The sequence below is a fragment of the Drosophila eugracilis genome, unplaced genomic scaffold (assembly GCF_018153835.1).
Source record: "Drosophila eugracilis isolate 14026-0451.02 unplaced genomic scaffold, ASM1815383v1 contig_2088, whole genome shotgun sequence".
In the NCBI taxonomy this organism is placed as follows: Eukaryota; Metazoa; Arthropoda; class Insecta; order Diptera; family Drosophilidae; genus Drosophila; species Drosophila eugracilis.
Genome location: NW_024572964.1, coordinates 5,187,104 through 5,204,164, shown reverse-complemented (window position 1 = coordinate 5,204,164; position 17,061 = coordinate 5,187,104). Strand labels below are relative to the sequence as shown.

At 40.1% G+C, this 17,061-nt stretch overlaps 1 protein-coding gene across 2 annotated transcripts in view; it reads left to right on the top strand.

Annotated features, from left to right (window-relative positions):
* LOC108107756 (connectin) overlaps nucleotides 1-17,061 on the top strand; it is a 132,344-nt gene that overhangs the window by 19,035 nt on the left and 96,248 nt on the right. For both annotated transcript variants that reach the window (XM_017215428.2, XM_017215429.2), the window contains one exon: nucleotides 10,588-10,621. The gene's annotated coding sequence lies outside the window, so the exon portion shown is untranslated. The remainder of the gene's footprint in view (nucleotides 1-10,587; nucleotides 10,622-17,061) is intronic.

Genomic DNA, 17,061 nt, shown 5'->3' with positions numbered 1-17,061 from the left:
TGTGTGTCCTGTGTGAATTTAATGGCTGCAACGACAAGCGACAAAACTCAAACTGCGGTTATTTAGTACGCAAAGCTTTTGATGTACTTTATGCGCAAGCAATGAACTTTTAATGTGAGCATTGCCAAAAGCAACAAGGCCGCCAAAAATGGTAGGAGGAAGTGGCAGTGCCGTTAGTGATATATCAGAGCTAAGCACTCCCGCGAAGCCATTCCACGCCCACAAAACTGGAGAACCGTGTTGAAAGGGGGGGCAGGAGACATACGAAATTCAGTTGCCAGTATCCCTGCTTCCATATATTTGGCTACACCTGAATAAAAGTGTTCAAAAGTTAACTTACCAGGCAGTGTTCTTAACTTGAACTTGTCTAGAAACAGTGCTGTAAGATTGTATACTAATTTTAGTTTTCAAATTGAATACGATAAGTAGTAGCAGTAGTTAAGTAGTTTTCTTGGTTCAAATTTCTTTCACTGTAAAATGCAAAATAGAAATAAATAGCAGAAGCTGAAGGTGAGGAGTCTCGGCTAGTTCCATTCAGCTCATGGCGACATAAATAAGGCCAAAACCCGAACAACAAAAACCAACCAACAGCCAAAAAGCTTCACCCAGACATGACTGCTTCATACGACTTACGAGCTTTGTACGCGGTTTCCTTTTCTTCTGGCGGTTATGTTTCTATTCCCTTTTCTTTCCCAACTGAATGATCGTTGGTCTTGGGATTTGGCTGAAGTTAGCTTTGTTAAGCTGGAATATAAGTGGTTTTTAAGATCTAGGTTAGAATGATCTATGAAACAGTGAATAACTTAATAATACTCAAAGAGTAATTAATAGTTTAAAAATAAAAGAATATTTTTAAGCAGAAAAGCTTTTTAAAAAGGAAATTATCGCATCAAAAACTGTCCAAATTGATATTTAAAAATAACAATAAATTTCCATTTTGATCTCCAGTTTCATAACTTTCGCCTGACTTCTTCTCTGCGCTTTTTTACGCCCTCAGGCAGCCACTTCCATTATCAAAGAGCTCGCTAACCGCAGCTAATAGCATCCATTTATCCTGTACATATCCCAGTCCCCCGCCTAAGTTTGAGTAAAAAAGTGGCTACGATAATCGCAAGGGGGTGGGCCAACCCCGATTTCCATCGCCTTTTTCTCTCCAACGCCACATGTGCACAGTCTCCATTTGCATCTGTGTGTGTGTGTTTGTGTGTGTGTGTATGTGGGAGCGCCTAATTAATTGCCGCCGCGTTGAAAATATTATTTTTAATTGTGTGTTTATGCACAGAGCCAAGGAGAAATAAGGAGAGGCATTTAAAAACGGAAGCCATCCGGAATCAGGTTGGTTGCTAGCCAAAAACCGCTCAGCTGCTTTTCCACTCTTCCACTGGCAACCATCCCATACCCTTGTATATACATATAAACACAAACAGACACACAGCCACATGGCTCGAATATTTATGAAAATTATCCTTTCGCTGTGGCTTTTTAAGATGCTCATAATTTATATTTAAGTTGAGTTTAGTATGTCGCCAAGTGAGCAAAAGCAACAACGCGATGTTTTATGGGTTAAGCAGCAAGCACAGGCAGAACATACATTTGGGGAATGAATTATGGGTCTGATAGGAGTATGTTTTCAAATTATTAACTTTTTTAAAGAAATTATTTAACATTTTAAGGTGTAAATGGTTTAAAACTCATTTACTTTCTCATATATATTAAATTCTCTTTAAAATCTTCAATAACTGCAGTTCCTATAATTCTCACCATCACTGTACCCCCAAACAGATAGTCCTATATGGCGGTCGTGTTCGTGTTTAATGGCGGAAGCTGTTTAGTGTCACGGCTTGCATCATAAATCTCAGTCTCTTCCCTCCTCTCTGTCTTCTGATCGGCTTTCTCGCTTACTCCCACTCCTTCTCCACTGTTCGGCAAGGGGTTAAGTGTCAAAGGGTGTGTTTGGGGCAGCCGACTGTGATGCTGCTTTTAATTGGTTATCAAAGGCGGCCAAATAAACCTGGGCGCTCAAATATTTACCCAACGCCCAGAAAGATTTTTGGCAACGAGAGCCAGCCAGTTGACCAGACCAAAGTCAGTCGACGGTTTTTTGGCGGAGGAGGAGTGGCCGGGGGTGGTGTGGTGGTGCAAGGCCATTAAATAAACGCAACGCAGCGCAGCGTTTCGAGTGGTTTTCCCAAAGTAATTTCCACTTTGAGCCAGCCAGACCAGACCAGACGATGGCGATGGCGATGGAGGCGTTTGCATCTTTAGTCAGTCACCAGCTGCTCGAACACTTTAAAAAATTGGTGCCAATAAGCTTAAATATTTTAATTTTTTAGTCTAAAATAAATTAGTATTTTAAAAGCAAGTTTGCTATTTTAAAGATTGTTCTACTAAAAGCTTAACAAAAAGATTAGATCTAAAAAATCTTTGTTAAACTCCTTATAGGTTCTTTATATTCCTAGTGCACTATAAGCCTTCGGGCTAAAAAGGTTCTGATGAAAAGGGAGGTCCTGAAAGAGGGTTACCTTCAGAGGTAGGAGTGTGGGAGGTTGAGCTCTTATCGCCTGCACCTCGTCCTGACAGGATATGAGTATTTAAATTTATCGCAGTTGTCGTTCAACGTTTGTGGCAGTTTGTGTACATAAATTAGGGCCTGCAGCTTGGTGCCTTCTGGAATTTTACCCACAGCCAGGTCGAAATCCATGCTGATGGTAAATCGAAGCCAATAATTGAGTGCCATGTGGTTAGATGTGGCAAATGGTAAATGGCAACTTGAATTGCAGTTAACAAACATTTACTTGGGGATGTGAGAAGGTGTGTTCGGGAAACCTTTGGGTGTCTGAGCTTCAATGGGTTAAAACCAACACGGATACATCAAACAAAACCTAAAACCCTAAATCCCAGCGTTATTTTTGCTTTAAATGAAATTCAAGCAATCAACGCTAATCGGATCAGTTAGTGAATAGTTCGAGTGTATCGAGTGTGCATTTGAATAACGGTTTTCTCTGTGTTTTTATTGCTGTTTTGTCTGCGCTTCGTTGCGCTTTTTGCTTTTGCTTTTGCCTTTGTCCTTGTCTACGGCTTTGTCTTTGTTTTCGAATTGTTCTTTTCCTTTAATTTGCATTGAGCAAAACTTTAGCCTAATGAAATAAGCAAAGTAATCGATGTGTCTTGTTCTTGTTGTTGTTGTTGCTACTTAAGCTAAGCGACCACGCCTCCTCCCTTCCCTTTGCCCTTGTTGCTGCCCACAAAAACACTCCTCCCCCTTTTCAATGTATGTGTATTTGTTCAAGTGTCGTATCGGTTGCGGCTGTGGCTTGGCTGAATGCCTTCGTATTGCTGAGTGTGAGACTGTATAAGTGCGAAAGGAAATGGCTGTAATGTATGTGTCTGTGTGTGTGTGTGTGTGTACTGTGCGGTTGAAAAACGGCAATTCAATTAATTTCCGCTCCTGCTTAAAGCCGTAATGAGCAATTAAATTGCTTTTGAATGGGGTTTGCGGTGCCAGCAATTGTCCATAAAGGCATCGGAAATATGCACCATTCGGCTCCTCAATTTGAACATGAAGTGCACTAAGCGTGGCCATTAACAAATTAACTTCGCTACCCTCAAGATATAACCAGTAGATCAATAGTTATAGAGTTAACCAGCTATAAAGTCATTTTATTGATTTAGTTAGTTAGTTAGGCTTAAGTTAGGAAGGAAACATAAAATGGAGATCTAATTTCTGAAATTAAAGAGATTGAATTTATAAGACTTTAAAGTTCTTCATAAAGAAAGCTTATTACTTTAACCAATTAGATAAACAGATACTCAAAGAATACAAAGGACAGTGGGTACCTTATGCTTTCAAGATTTTCTTAGCGTCACGAGCTAGCAATTTCACATACCTCACAGGACAAGAGTCGATGATAAATGTCCGAGTGGTCCTTGCTGGACTAATCCCTGCCACAAATCAGACGGCGCCGCAAACCAGTTGACCAATCGAGCCATAATTGTCAAGGAGGCAAACTGTTGATCAGCATAATCCCGCATCGGGTGACACCTGTCAGCAGAGGAACCGAAAGTTGCCTCGTCCCAAGATTTATGTGCCTCGATGCGGCGTCCATTAAGTCAAAGCTGTCTTTCGCCCCACCACCCAAACATTTCGTTTGTGTGCGGATGCGTACATAACCTTTTAACATTTATTGAAGTTTATTGAGGTCCGAAACGATTTGGTATGCGTGGGACGGGCTCGCACCCATTACTCAATGGGTATTCGAACACATCCATGTATATGTATATAAATGTATACGTATGTGTGTGTGCGTTTGTCTGAGTGCGGATTGTCAACAAATTAATCAATGTTTATTTGCTAAGTAAGTTCGCCCTCGAGGCGGACAACCGGTTATCCAGAAGGCCTGGGGGCCAGGCGTTGTCCTGTCCGTCTGCCCTCCCAATGTTTTGTTTCCTTTTGCCATTTCCTACTTCCGGCCATGCGTGTCTGTGTGCGAATGCGTGCGTGTGCTCGTCCTTTGTGCCTTTGTATTTGTGTAACTAATCGCGTTAATAGAGTGGATAATGTGCCGCAGGTATGTTGGCCGGCGTAGCGCCTTCGAATGCCAACGGTAAACGGTAAACGGTGAGCGGCGCATTGAAAGTGTTTCGCTTTGTGCCACTTCCAAAAGGACTCCCCATACCCTTTGGAAAACCACGCCACTGTGTTCTTATTTGTATTTGTGTCTCCATATGAGAGTGTGTGTGTTCGTTCGTCTGATTAGGCCCAGATTAACGCCTTCGTTGTTGTTGTTGTTGCCGCCATGGCTCTTTGCCCATCTTGTTGGGTTTTAAGTGCTGTTTGATTGGTTAACGGGGCGTATGCGTAATATTCAATTTGGCCAAATTACAGGGCCAAAAAACCCATGCTTCTTTTTTTTTGTACTGTCTTTGTGTGTGCGACTGGTATTTAAGCTACTTGATTGCCATCGATTTGTGGGCGTTTGCTGTAAAAATTACAGAGATTGCATCAGCAAAGCGGAATGAAAAATAGTTAATTTCATAATAAAGTCAAAGGTATGGTCATTAAACATTAATGGCATTTTGTAATTAGTGTGGCTATAGTAAATACCGGGATTATGATGGGCTTTGACATGTCTGTGAACGTTTTAGTTTTAAAAAGAATTACAAATATTTGTTAAATATTCGAAAAACATTTAAGTTCTGTTTGTGCTTTGAATACATATTAGAAATATGCAAAACATTCTAATGGTATGGCTGCTTGAAGCCATTTCAAAGCAGCTTCAATTACAATGCTCATTTGGTTGCACAAGTCCTTTGTTTGTTATCCCAGTTGAAAAAGCAAATCTCAGCATGGAATATGCAAAATCCGCAATCCACTTGAGCCAAAGCATCTATATACACACATTTTAGAAGGGAAATCCCGAACCGAATACCTATCGAATAACGTTGCGTATGTGTGATGTTGCCGTGCTCAAGCGAGCGCAGCAAATGGGCATCAAATGACGCAGCAACATTGTCAAAGCAATCGTAACAAATGAAGTCAACAGTCTGGCTTGGCCAGGCTTTTGGTGATTTTTTAAAGGCATTCGTTGCATAGTGAGTTGAAATGCAACGCCCACGCAGAGGCCACAGAGGATCCAGGATAACCAGGGCAACCAGGACAGCCAGGACACCGCCAACACATTACTAATATGAGTTGGCTACGCCTGGCTGTCATCGCACCAACACTGCTCACATGAGCTCCTGTGGCAACCGCGATACTACACTCGAAGAAAATTCAATCTTTTCATATCTTAAAATGATTTTTGTAAATGTTGAACTCAGGAAGATATATATGCTCTACTTTATTAACATCTTATTACTTCTTAGAGTTGATCAGTATCTCACAGTTAGAAACTTCTCGACTCATTTCTGCAACTTTTTCTCTCTGTGCAGCCAGAACAACGACAACGACCACCGACAGCTCTAGTTGCCTTCAAGTGGCAACGCTTGGGCTGTGAATTTATGGCAAACACGGAAATGCGAGCCGGATGACGGCGTCAATTGCAGAGGCCATGCACACGCGCGCTGATTATGAAATGCGTCTCATTAAAAGGAGAGACCTCAGCCAGAAACCAACTTGGATCCTTTGGATCCCTTGGATCCCTTGTATCCCTTATCCTGCTCGTGCTCCCCCAGTGCCTGACCTAATTCCGCATCTACATTAGATGGTGTCAGATTCAGCAGTGGTAGCAGCCTCAGAAAGTTTCCGACTCTGCCCATGGACAGCTGTCACAGGATTCCACAAATATTTTGATATGCAACTGGCTTGCTGGTTAGCTGTTAGCAAAAACCCCAAGCTCAAATTGACAACACACTTTTGCCACAATATTTTTACAACTGCGCACAGATGTGAACGGATGACACTCCAAATATTTGGTTGGCCCATATAATTGTGGCCATGCGGTTTATGGCTAATTTCGTGGGGTTTTTGTGGGGAATTTCTGACGACAACGATGGCGCTGGCACAAAGTTTGTAATTAAAATTCATGTTAGTCCAGATTTTTCTATGTGGCTCGCTTGGCTCAACAAATTTTTAACATTCATACTGGAAATTAATGCAACAAAAAAAGTATATAAATGTAGTGCCACTAAAGCTCTTTTAAGTTGCCATGTGTACTGAATTAAACGTATGTTTTTTTTTTGTGTTTTTTTATTCTTCTCCACGTTTGGCTGCCCCCAAGACTGCTTTGCATGTTAATCTTGTGGGCGCTCGCAGGCAATGACCTAATTCTGTCAACAAAATATCATAGACACCAGTCAAAGATATGAGCTCACTGCTAAACACGTGGTAGCAGAGGGAAAAATGAAGTCTTAAAAAATATTTAAAGATATATAAAAATTCAAAGCCTTAAAAATAAGATACAAGGAAAATCCATTTTAAATATGACTTCTTAGTCCACTTTTTTAGAGAACTAAGATCTGTACATAATATTCCTTAATTTACCGCACTTTTCTCTCACTGCCAGCTTACAAAGACCCCCCTGGCAGTGGCAGTGGCAACAGTCGGCAGGCTAAGGGCAAAATGCTAGTCACAAGCCGGTCCCACATGACTCCGCTCCCTTGGCCATTTAACACTTTCATATTTCGTCGACGTCGTCGTCGTCGTCGTCCTCGTCGCCAGGTTGTTTACCGCCTCGGGGCCAGACTTTTACTTTGCATATAGTACAGCCAGTCCATAGCCATATTCCATTGGAGAATCGGGAATGGCTTGGCATCCCTGGGAGTCCGCACGTTTGTACACTTTGCCGGGCCGCTGCCATATTTGTGTCTCCCCAGGCGCCCATTCCTTGGGTTACCCTTTTTGTTTCGACTCGGCGAACGTGGCCAACAATTTATCAAACAAAATATGCACTTGAAATACACGTAGCTAACAGCTACTAGCTACTAGCTATACAACATCTTGTGCCTTTTGCTCCTGCACGCCGAGTGCATTTTTATTCAATTTTTTTTCTTGCTGTTTTTGGTTAAGGATCTCCGGCCCCCAAAAGGACCCACTCATCGCCAACGAAAAAAACATTCGTAGTTTTTGGTGATAAAGTGCGGCAGTGAAATGAATTCGTAAGTGGCAGGGATGGGAATGTTCGCTGGTTCCCATTTGGGCCAAGGAATTTATGGCCAACGTTTCTCTTGAAGTAGGACATAGACCTATATGTGTTAGTTTTAAAGTGGTGGGATCAAAGGCCAAGAAGTAGGGAATGTTCTTAGAGACCCAACTCTTGGCCTCAACTTGACTGCCAATTTCGGGCCAGACATTTTGCCATATTTACATATAACAAGAACGTGAACTTTCAGCTCCTTGCCAATTAAAAGTTAAATTATTCTATTTTGATTTTGTCAAATGAACATTTGACATGCAAGGCAAGCCACGCCTAGTGCTCTCTAGGGCGTTCATAAGTTCTTTGCTTTATGTTGTTATATGAAAAGCCCGACATCGATTGCTTGTCTGCAACGTTGTCAGGATAAACGGTGGCACAGTTAGTAAAAATATTAAAAATATTATGTTAACAAAAAAATGTGTTAGGGTTAAAGAAAAATAAAGAAAGTATATAATTTGGAGTATATCAGTGCTGGCAACTTTTAGCTTTCCAAACTTTAATGTCCCATTGTTGTATCCCAAACTTTCACTTTAAGCTTGGAATCCTTTGGCGGTGTCCCACTTATCCCTTATTGTGCGCTCATTAATCCCCAGCGGTGCTTTATCGATTTCCTTTGCCGCTAATGCAAACAGATAAATCTGCCGAATGAGTCGATTTGTAGGTATACAACAGCACTCCCCAAAGGGTGCGGATATGTGTGGCAGGATTAAAGTGGAGTGGATCGGGAAGGGTGGAGTGTATCATGGGAGCCACTCGGCTGCCAAATGTGGGGCCTAATGTGGAGCACAGTCGAGCTGTAATGAACTGTTGCTATTGTTTGTTATTAGTTTTTATGGTTTGTGCTGTTGCTGTTGGCATTGTTATTGCCGCCGCTTTTTGCCCCGCCCACAATTATACGCTTTCGCCCCCATTATTTGAGGGGGGCTAAATGTAATTTGTCTCCATTTTTATCATTAAAATAACAATTAAAGCTTTTGGGTGCGTGGTGGTGAGCTGGCACGCTCAGCCTGTAAATGTGTGCAGCATTTGCGGTCTATATATCATTATGAGTGCCACTGGGTTGTACGGGTAGTTTTATTGCTTGTAAACATTCGTACTTATTGTTACGGCAAATTACATGCTCTCCTGCCCAGCGAAGCGTGTAGAAAAACACGACGGACACTGATGAGTCAATATAGTCCGTGTCGCAATAGTCAATCAGTATTAGTTAATATGATTATAGCCCGGGCAACTAAAGTTAATGAAGTTAATCAAGTCGATGGTAGGAAAGTTGTCATAGAAAGAAAGCAAAGAGATGGAAAATAGGAAACAAATTGGTAAAATAAAACGATATTTCATATTTATCGTCGTTATAAATTAATTATTAATTCAAAAAGAAGTAATCATTTAGGTTTCGAACATACTTATAAAGGTGTCTAGAAGTGGGCAATAATGGTAATGGTTTGATTTAAGACTACTAAGTTTTTGCTGCCTGCTTTTAGGCATATTTCTAAAATAATTCTAATATCTAGCTCAGAATGGATATAATGCAAGTATCGTATATTTCATAACAATCCCATTAAATGAAGGTTGATTTGGTATTATATTACCATAGGTATTGTTTACCTCCTCCTCTTCTCTCCAAGAACACATTCCATCACATTTTACGGCTCTCCAGAGATGATTTTAATTACGGCAAATCAGCAATCCGAGTTACAACTTGCTTTGCAGCTATTAGCTCGCATGTTCACAATGCATAAGCTTATGAACAGGTGTATATATCAGTATACAGGTACACAGAAAGAGATAGCCAAAGTGATACGAAAGAGAGAGAGAATGCTGGAAGGATAGTGGACAGGCTTTTAGCAACATGAAAATGCTTTATGGCAATTAAAAAGGTAATACATCAAATGAAAAATATACATGCCAGCGCATGTAGCATGTAGTTTTCCCTATTTTTTTATATCTATCTAGAGAAAAGGATAAAGATAGATTGATAGAAAAAGCGAGAGATAGAGAGAGAGAGGGGAAAAGATTGAAACAAATTGCAGTGACATGTGTGCAATTGTCTGTTGTGTTCCGTAAACGAAAACCTCTGAAAATTTCACTCAGAACTGCTGTCATTGGCCCACTTATAATTGGACTTTTAAGGCCAAATTGATTTCGGGAACATTGGCTGGAAATATATATTGGCAGCCATTTTATATGTAGCATGAAATGTCAATTTGCAGGTAAAAGCAATTGGAATTAAATGTCAAACACCTACACACACACAAACATTTACGTGCATATATTTCTGCACACTCAGTGCAATACAAACAAAATAAAAAAGAGGAGGGCAGGAGGAGGCATGTTCGTTAGGCGGCACTTAAACGCCGTCAAATTTGCAATGTCCGATGGACAAAAGTATTTGTGTAAAACAGACGATAAGCTCACTTATTGATCCACTTGCAAGTGTAGTGGTCGCTGTTTTTGTGTTTTGCTGTTACCCCTGCCAAATATTCTGGTTTTTCGATTTACCACCCACCCTGCCGGCCATTTTGGCCAACTTTCAACGCGACGACATGTTGGTACATTTTCATAGACGATTGGACACCGTCTAAACAAATGGAACATGAGTGGGGTATCTATGTGAGTATATGAGTGTGTGTGTGTGTGGGTGTCTGAGAGCTAAACAAATACGGAAAATGCAAATACAAAGGAAGGACATTCAGACATGCTGACAAAGCAAATGTAGAGTCTACACAAACATATACTTAGCATAATTTAGGCAATAATTAGAGCTGCAAAAGGACTATCCATGATATTGGTTTTAGAGCTTAATCAAGCTTTAAGTTTAGGGAAAATATTACTAGTCCTAAGAGGAATTTCTAAACTTAAAAAGTATTTATTACAAGCCTTTATTTTGAAATTTTCCCTCAAAGAACAGTCAAATTTTGTTTGCTACAATGACTTTGCATAATTTTCATTGCAGATTTTGACAAGACACAGGCATAGTACACTTTGTGGTAAGTTCTTTTTGTCATTTGGAATATTCATTCGAGTTTGATTGCAATTTGGCAATATCAATATGCATTCCCATAAATCACTTTCAAGTCGAGCCCCTTTGTTCTCCCCCATTTTTCCCCATTTTATGAATATCCTTTTGTGTGCGTCAATATGTGAATACGGGTGTGTTGATGAATGTTCTATCGGCTTGGCTTGTAGTTTCAATTGATTTTACAAATTGCAAACAAATTTAGTAAACAACAAACCAATCCGATGCGAAATATCTCATACAAAGTGGTTTTATAATCATTGTTCTCATTTCCATTTCATACAGAGATTGAGAAAAGACGATAAATGTTTGTTAATTAGTCAACTTGAGATGAGCTTGACAATAAAGAAATATTCTAACTGATGAAAATATTTATATGAACTGAGTTTAAGACATTTTTCGTTTCAATATAACGTTTTTACGAAATGTCTATTATAATATGTGTGAGCCAAAAAGACAAGGGAAAGGGAAAGGCACTTAACCAACTTAAGCCGTTAGCAAAGATTAGAAATGTTTGCTAATTAGTCAACTTGAGATGAGTGTACCCGAGTAGATATTTTATGCAGGTTGCTATGAGAAATAAGTGTACAACTCTTTGTAATGCAAATCGTACGCAAATGATGCCCGAGAAAAATATGAAATGGAGTCATCCCTGCTCTATTACTTTGAGCAGTCTGTAGCCCAATTGGGGACTCCGCACAAAAAGGGGTTATGCAAAGTCAAGCAACCTGAAAAAGACACATTTGTGATGCAAATTCGCTGCCTGCTCTTCGCCATGGCGACGTGTAAATCAGGCTAAGTACGTGGTCTTTTGGTCTTTTACCTGCCGCTTCAGCCATTTCTGGGTGGTATGGCAATGTGCCCCAAAAAATATGCAACAATTTTTGCCTGCTCAACGCTGTTTGCTCAACTTTTCCTACGGATTTACCACCCAAAAGACCCCCATACCCAACCCTAGCAATGCCCCTTTTATATTTTTTAATATGGCAGCAAGTGAAATGGGGGCGTGGCAGTGGCGCCCCCGAGTGGGTCTCTCTCAAAGCTTGTTTGCACGGCCCAAACATTTGCCGTGCGAATCGTTTTGCTTGCTATGAAATAATTACATATGCATGACAGCCCAGTCAAAGTGTGGGCGTTTTCAATCGCTCGCAATATGTACACACTAAAGATATATATATGTATATATCTTACTATATACACGTATATATCTGCATGGAAGTCAGGTTCATGTTGCCATTGTGGGTGCTATTGAAATTACGCATACGCCGTGACTGTGTGTGTGTTTGAGGAGGGCAGCTGCCCTTTTTAACGCCCCATTCTCCATGACATCGAACAATTGTTGTTTTAAATTAATTAATTTCGTTTTCATTAGCAACAGTAGCGTCCGAGAGGCTTTTGTTTTTTAATTTTATGTTTTTATTTCCCATTATTTGTGCACTATTTGCCAATTTGCGCCAGCTTCGATTCATCGAAAGCGATTTTCGCGCCACTAATTATTATTTAAATTTAAATTTTGATACGCTGCTGCTGCTGCTGCTGCCGCCATGACGCTACAATGCCCAAACAAATGGGATTATTTAAATAAATAAATTCATGGTAAAAATCAAGAAGTTAGCTGCGGCGCGTATTCCGCATTAAAAAAAATATAAAAAAATTACAACAGCGTACGTTTTTACACCGTACAGCGACCAGCAGAAATTTACATTTCCAAATAGGGATAATATAATTGCATCAGGCAAACAAAAGAGAAGCCCAAATAAATGGCTGAATAAAAATGAAAATGAAAACAAATATTGTGGACAGATCTTATGGTTAGGCGAAGGGAAAAATAAATAAAGGATTTTTGATAATATTTTTATGTATAGTTTATACTTTTTTCTATCAAAATATTTTTACATTTATAATTGGTTGGTACATATCATGTTTATAATAGATGTAAGGTATGAAAATTTAACATTATTTTTGGTGTTTAAAACAATGTTTTTTAAGTATGTTAGGCGACACTTAACTAACTTTCATATTTAAATTCCATTTTTCATGGGCTTTGGCAACATAAAATTTTGATTACATTCTCAAAATCTCTCTTTAAGAAGCATTGCCTGTAAAATCCTTAAAATGCTGAACAGATTTATAGTTCGAGCAAATTCCCAAATCATAGAGGCTTTCCTTCCCCCCCGGCAATTGCAATTATTTTTTATCTGTACGCTCTGACTGGGGCTTGTTTATAAACTCATTTCTGCGTTGTAATCCGCCTATTTGGCAAGCGAAATGCATGCGTGCTTACTAAGCGAAATGCCACGCCCCAACCCTTCGCTAACGCCCATTATATGTATGGGAAAAGCAATGGGCCGGATCGAGCATTACAATGTAATTACAGCAAATGCAACTTTGTCTGGAACCAAGGGAAAATTTATGTAAAAGCCACAGCAACGCTTGCTGTGTAGGCGAAAATGCTGAGCTCCCATTTTCCTAGCGCGCGTTTTTGGCATCGCGACTGGCAGTTTTTAAAGGCGGCAAGGCAACAAAGTGAAATTTTAATGCAAACTAATGCAAAATCTTTCGATATGAAACACGGCAACGCAACGCCACGCAGCAACAGCAACGGCAACATCAACAGCAACAAAATAAATTGAAAAGCAAAATGCAAAGTGAGCGGGTCGCAGGACTCGGCATCCTGGCTGGTTCGTCCTTGGCGCAGCAAGACAAATGAGTCTGCATCAATCTTAATTAATTATTTAAACGCAGCGGGCATGGAAATGGCGTCGTCGCCCGGAATTAAAGCACAAACGAAGGCAACTGAAAAATGCACAGAAAGAAATTAACACATACAAAATTAGCTTAACTAATTAGAGAAATATTTTAAAAAAATAAAATTAATATATTTTTAAACAATCATAAATTCAAATAATCAAAGATTTGTTTAAATTTTAATATTTTAATATTTTCTGTGTACAAAAGTAGGAAATATTGGAAGTGAAACTGGGGTCGAGCCCAAACTACTGAGCACTGACGTTTCCTTTTTGGCTCTGACTTCGCCTTTTGGCTTTTGTCTTGCGCGTAATTAAAACGAAAGCCTTTTGATATTTAAATTATTTTTCATAAATTGCATTGCAGCCAGGAGTCAGGAACAGCAACAGAACCAGAACCAGAAACCAAGGAGTCGAGCAGGCAGCTCTTATGCCACAGGCCATGTGGCTAAGGATTCAATTGGTAGTTGGTCGTTTTTTTTTCTCCACATACACCCACACACACACACATACACATACATACTCCCGATGAAAGGGGCATACAGCTCATTACAGGGCATGCCACTCACTTGGCTGCCACTTGATGGTAGTCGGTGGCTGGTCTTATTTTAATGCAAATGCCAAGTGCCGCGACTGGCATTAGGTTAATTTGCTGCGGCTTGTGTTTAAATTAACCCCTTGGTGCACTCGAGGCAAATAAACCGGGCCAAAGGTGGGCTCATGCCGGCCACAGAGGCTTACACATGGTGAAAACCACAGCGCCAGCTGCTGTCAATCAGTGTCATCAACATCATCATAGTCCTGGCCTCCTAGTCTTCTCATAGTCAGTCACTCAGGGCTCTCTGACCACAGCCAAGGCAAACTGCCATAAAAAGCCAAGACCCTATAGCCAAAGCCACTTAATAGCAGAACCACCCAGAGACCAACTTCCCATCCACTTCGGTTCGTGTCTTGTAATTATGATTAATCTCATTTAAATTAAATGGCTTAATTGTGTAGACGGGCGCGTCTTGTCATTAAATGATTTTTATCAGAGAAACAGAATATAATTTGCTGAGAGTCGAGCCACCTGCCGCCCACAAGTACACTACACTCTACCCCAAATTACATTCCCTGGCATACTAATGAATACACAGAGGAAAACTGAGTAGTATCATGAAAAACAGGAAACATTTTTCATTCATATTCATATAAATAGTCCTTAAAGATAAAGCTTAGTTTCTGGGAAAACTAGACTGATCTAATCTTAAAATAAAGTACAGTTCTTTTTAAGAAAATATAAAATTTCTAATACTAATTTCCAACTGTGCATCCTTTTCGGATCCCAAGGCTTTTGTGTGCAACTCAAGTCTTGTCTTCGTGTGGCAGTGGAACGACATTTATATAGATTAAATCCTTGCTTTCAGCGCTTAATCCGTTTTATCAGTGAGAGAGAGACTAGTCAGCGGGGGAAAGGACCTCGGTCCGGTTTTGGTTTTTGGTTTTTGGTCAACGGTTTTCGCTCCCCCCTGCAGGGACTCTGCGGTTGCATCCGGATCTCGGACCGACTGCTGCTGTTGTTATTGCAACGGATAAAGCCGTGTCGAGTGAATAGCGGCACGAATGAGTCGGATTTGAAGTATTTTACACTAAAAAGCGGTAATTGTCTGGAGCTGTTGCTTTAGACGGTGGCAATGAAGCCATTAGCTGGGCAAATATTATTTTATTCAATTAAAATGCACGAATTCAGCTGCATGTCACGTAGCCGCCGTGTTTGCACTTTACCTTCGGCCAGATTCGGTTGCATATTTTTGTGCCTTGCCAGAGAGACAATATCAATATCTGTTGGCTGTGTTGTTAATAAAGCCATTTGCCTATGCATATAAATATATTTATATATATATAGATATATATATAGTATACGTATTAAAAGTGTCATGGTGCAACGCTTTACTTGTTTTTGCCACTGGCCGCGTCGTTCTTTATTTAATGTCAATCGCTTTGTTCTCGACCCGGTTAAAACATATTCCCATATCAGGCGACTGTAGAAAAAATTCCCATAGAGTCCACTAGTGGAGAGCAAAAAATTCAAATAAATTTTGTCAATCGCATATTGATGGTTAATTACATTTTCAGATTTAAATAATAAAACGTTCGAAGGGCAAAAAAGAAAGGCGGAATTTAATCTGTAGGTGCTCAACTTGATGAAGGCTTTTTATGGTTGTCACTGGAGGGATTATCTGGTAAAGTGAAAGCAAATGCGAATATTACCAAAAAAATGGGTGTTCTGCGGGGTGTTAAATATTTTTTAATATACATTTTAATACTTTAGTTTGTTTGAAAACTTAAAAAGGGAAAACAAGATATTCTCTTGGATAAAATTGGGGGTTATTTTTCATGTTTAAGGTCAAGTCCTTAATATTTCCAATCATTTATATTTATTTATAAAGTTAGAAGTTTTTTTCTCTGTAAAAATTATTATTACTCATCGAATTACCTCAGATCTAACTCTTACTTACTTTTGTGGCCACACTTTAGCCAACGATTCCAGCTGTGATTCAGTATTACAGTTTTTGGCAGCAATATCTCCATTATGATTACCTATTCTGTGGAATTATTGTTGGCCGGTCTAGACGCTGCCCGATTGTTGTTGATGATGTTGGACTAAGCTGGTCAATGTGGACATTCTCAGAAATTTATGGCGCGACGCAAATCTGCACAATGCAACCGCACAGTTCACAGTCCACAGACGAGGCAAAGTGGATAATACGAATATGTGGATATTTTTGGTCACGTTTGAATTTATTTGATTGCTGGCACTTTTAGCATTGTTGGAGCTGACGTTTTATTTAATGCCCTGCCAGCAACAGCCATGGCTAAAAAAAAAAGCAAGCAAGCAGGACAGCAGAACGAATGGCAAGAGAATCATGCAGGCCAGGCCATGGAAATTGCTCAGGAAACGTACAATTTATTTCAGTTCATTTCTTTTTGCCGCCATTTGGTCTGTGGAAAAGTGGGTGTGGGTGTGGGTGTGAGAGTGAGTTCTGGGCTTGGTTGTGGATAAGAAGGAGGATTTTTCGCCCACTATTGATGTTGATGTTGCCTACTTTCGATTTTGGCATGTCGCGACTCTCACGTTCGGCAATTGTCCTTGTTTGTGTCTGTGTCTGTTAGGACTTTGTTTGTCCCGCCCGTCATTTGGCGGTCGTCGTCCTCGGCCCGCGTCTGGCGGCATAATTTGAGCAGTTGAACAGTTGAAGTTGCCAAGTTATCAGCCAGACGACAGCGATTGCGACCCACCTGGCAAAGGCAAACAAGCCATTTGATGTTTTCATTTGGCTGGCACCCATCGACCGCTCAACTCGACTCCACAAGACCCCGACTGCCGACCAGAAGTCCTTTGTTTTATGCCACCGAGAGTCAAAATCAAGGCAATAAAGCCAAGTCCTGGGTTGAATACCCTTTTGATTTGCCATTACACCTAAAAGAAAATGGTAAAACAAAAAGATTGAAAGATAAATGGATCTGTGGTAGAAAACAGTTTAAGTTCTTATTAAGTTAAATTCTTGGAAATTATAATCTACTTACAGGCAATGACTAAGTATTTTGAATAGCTTTTGAAAATATGGTATAAAAATATTTATATTTTAACATAGCAACTATTTTTCGGTGTAGATTCCTCCAC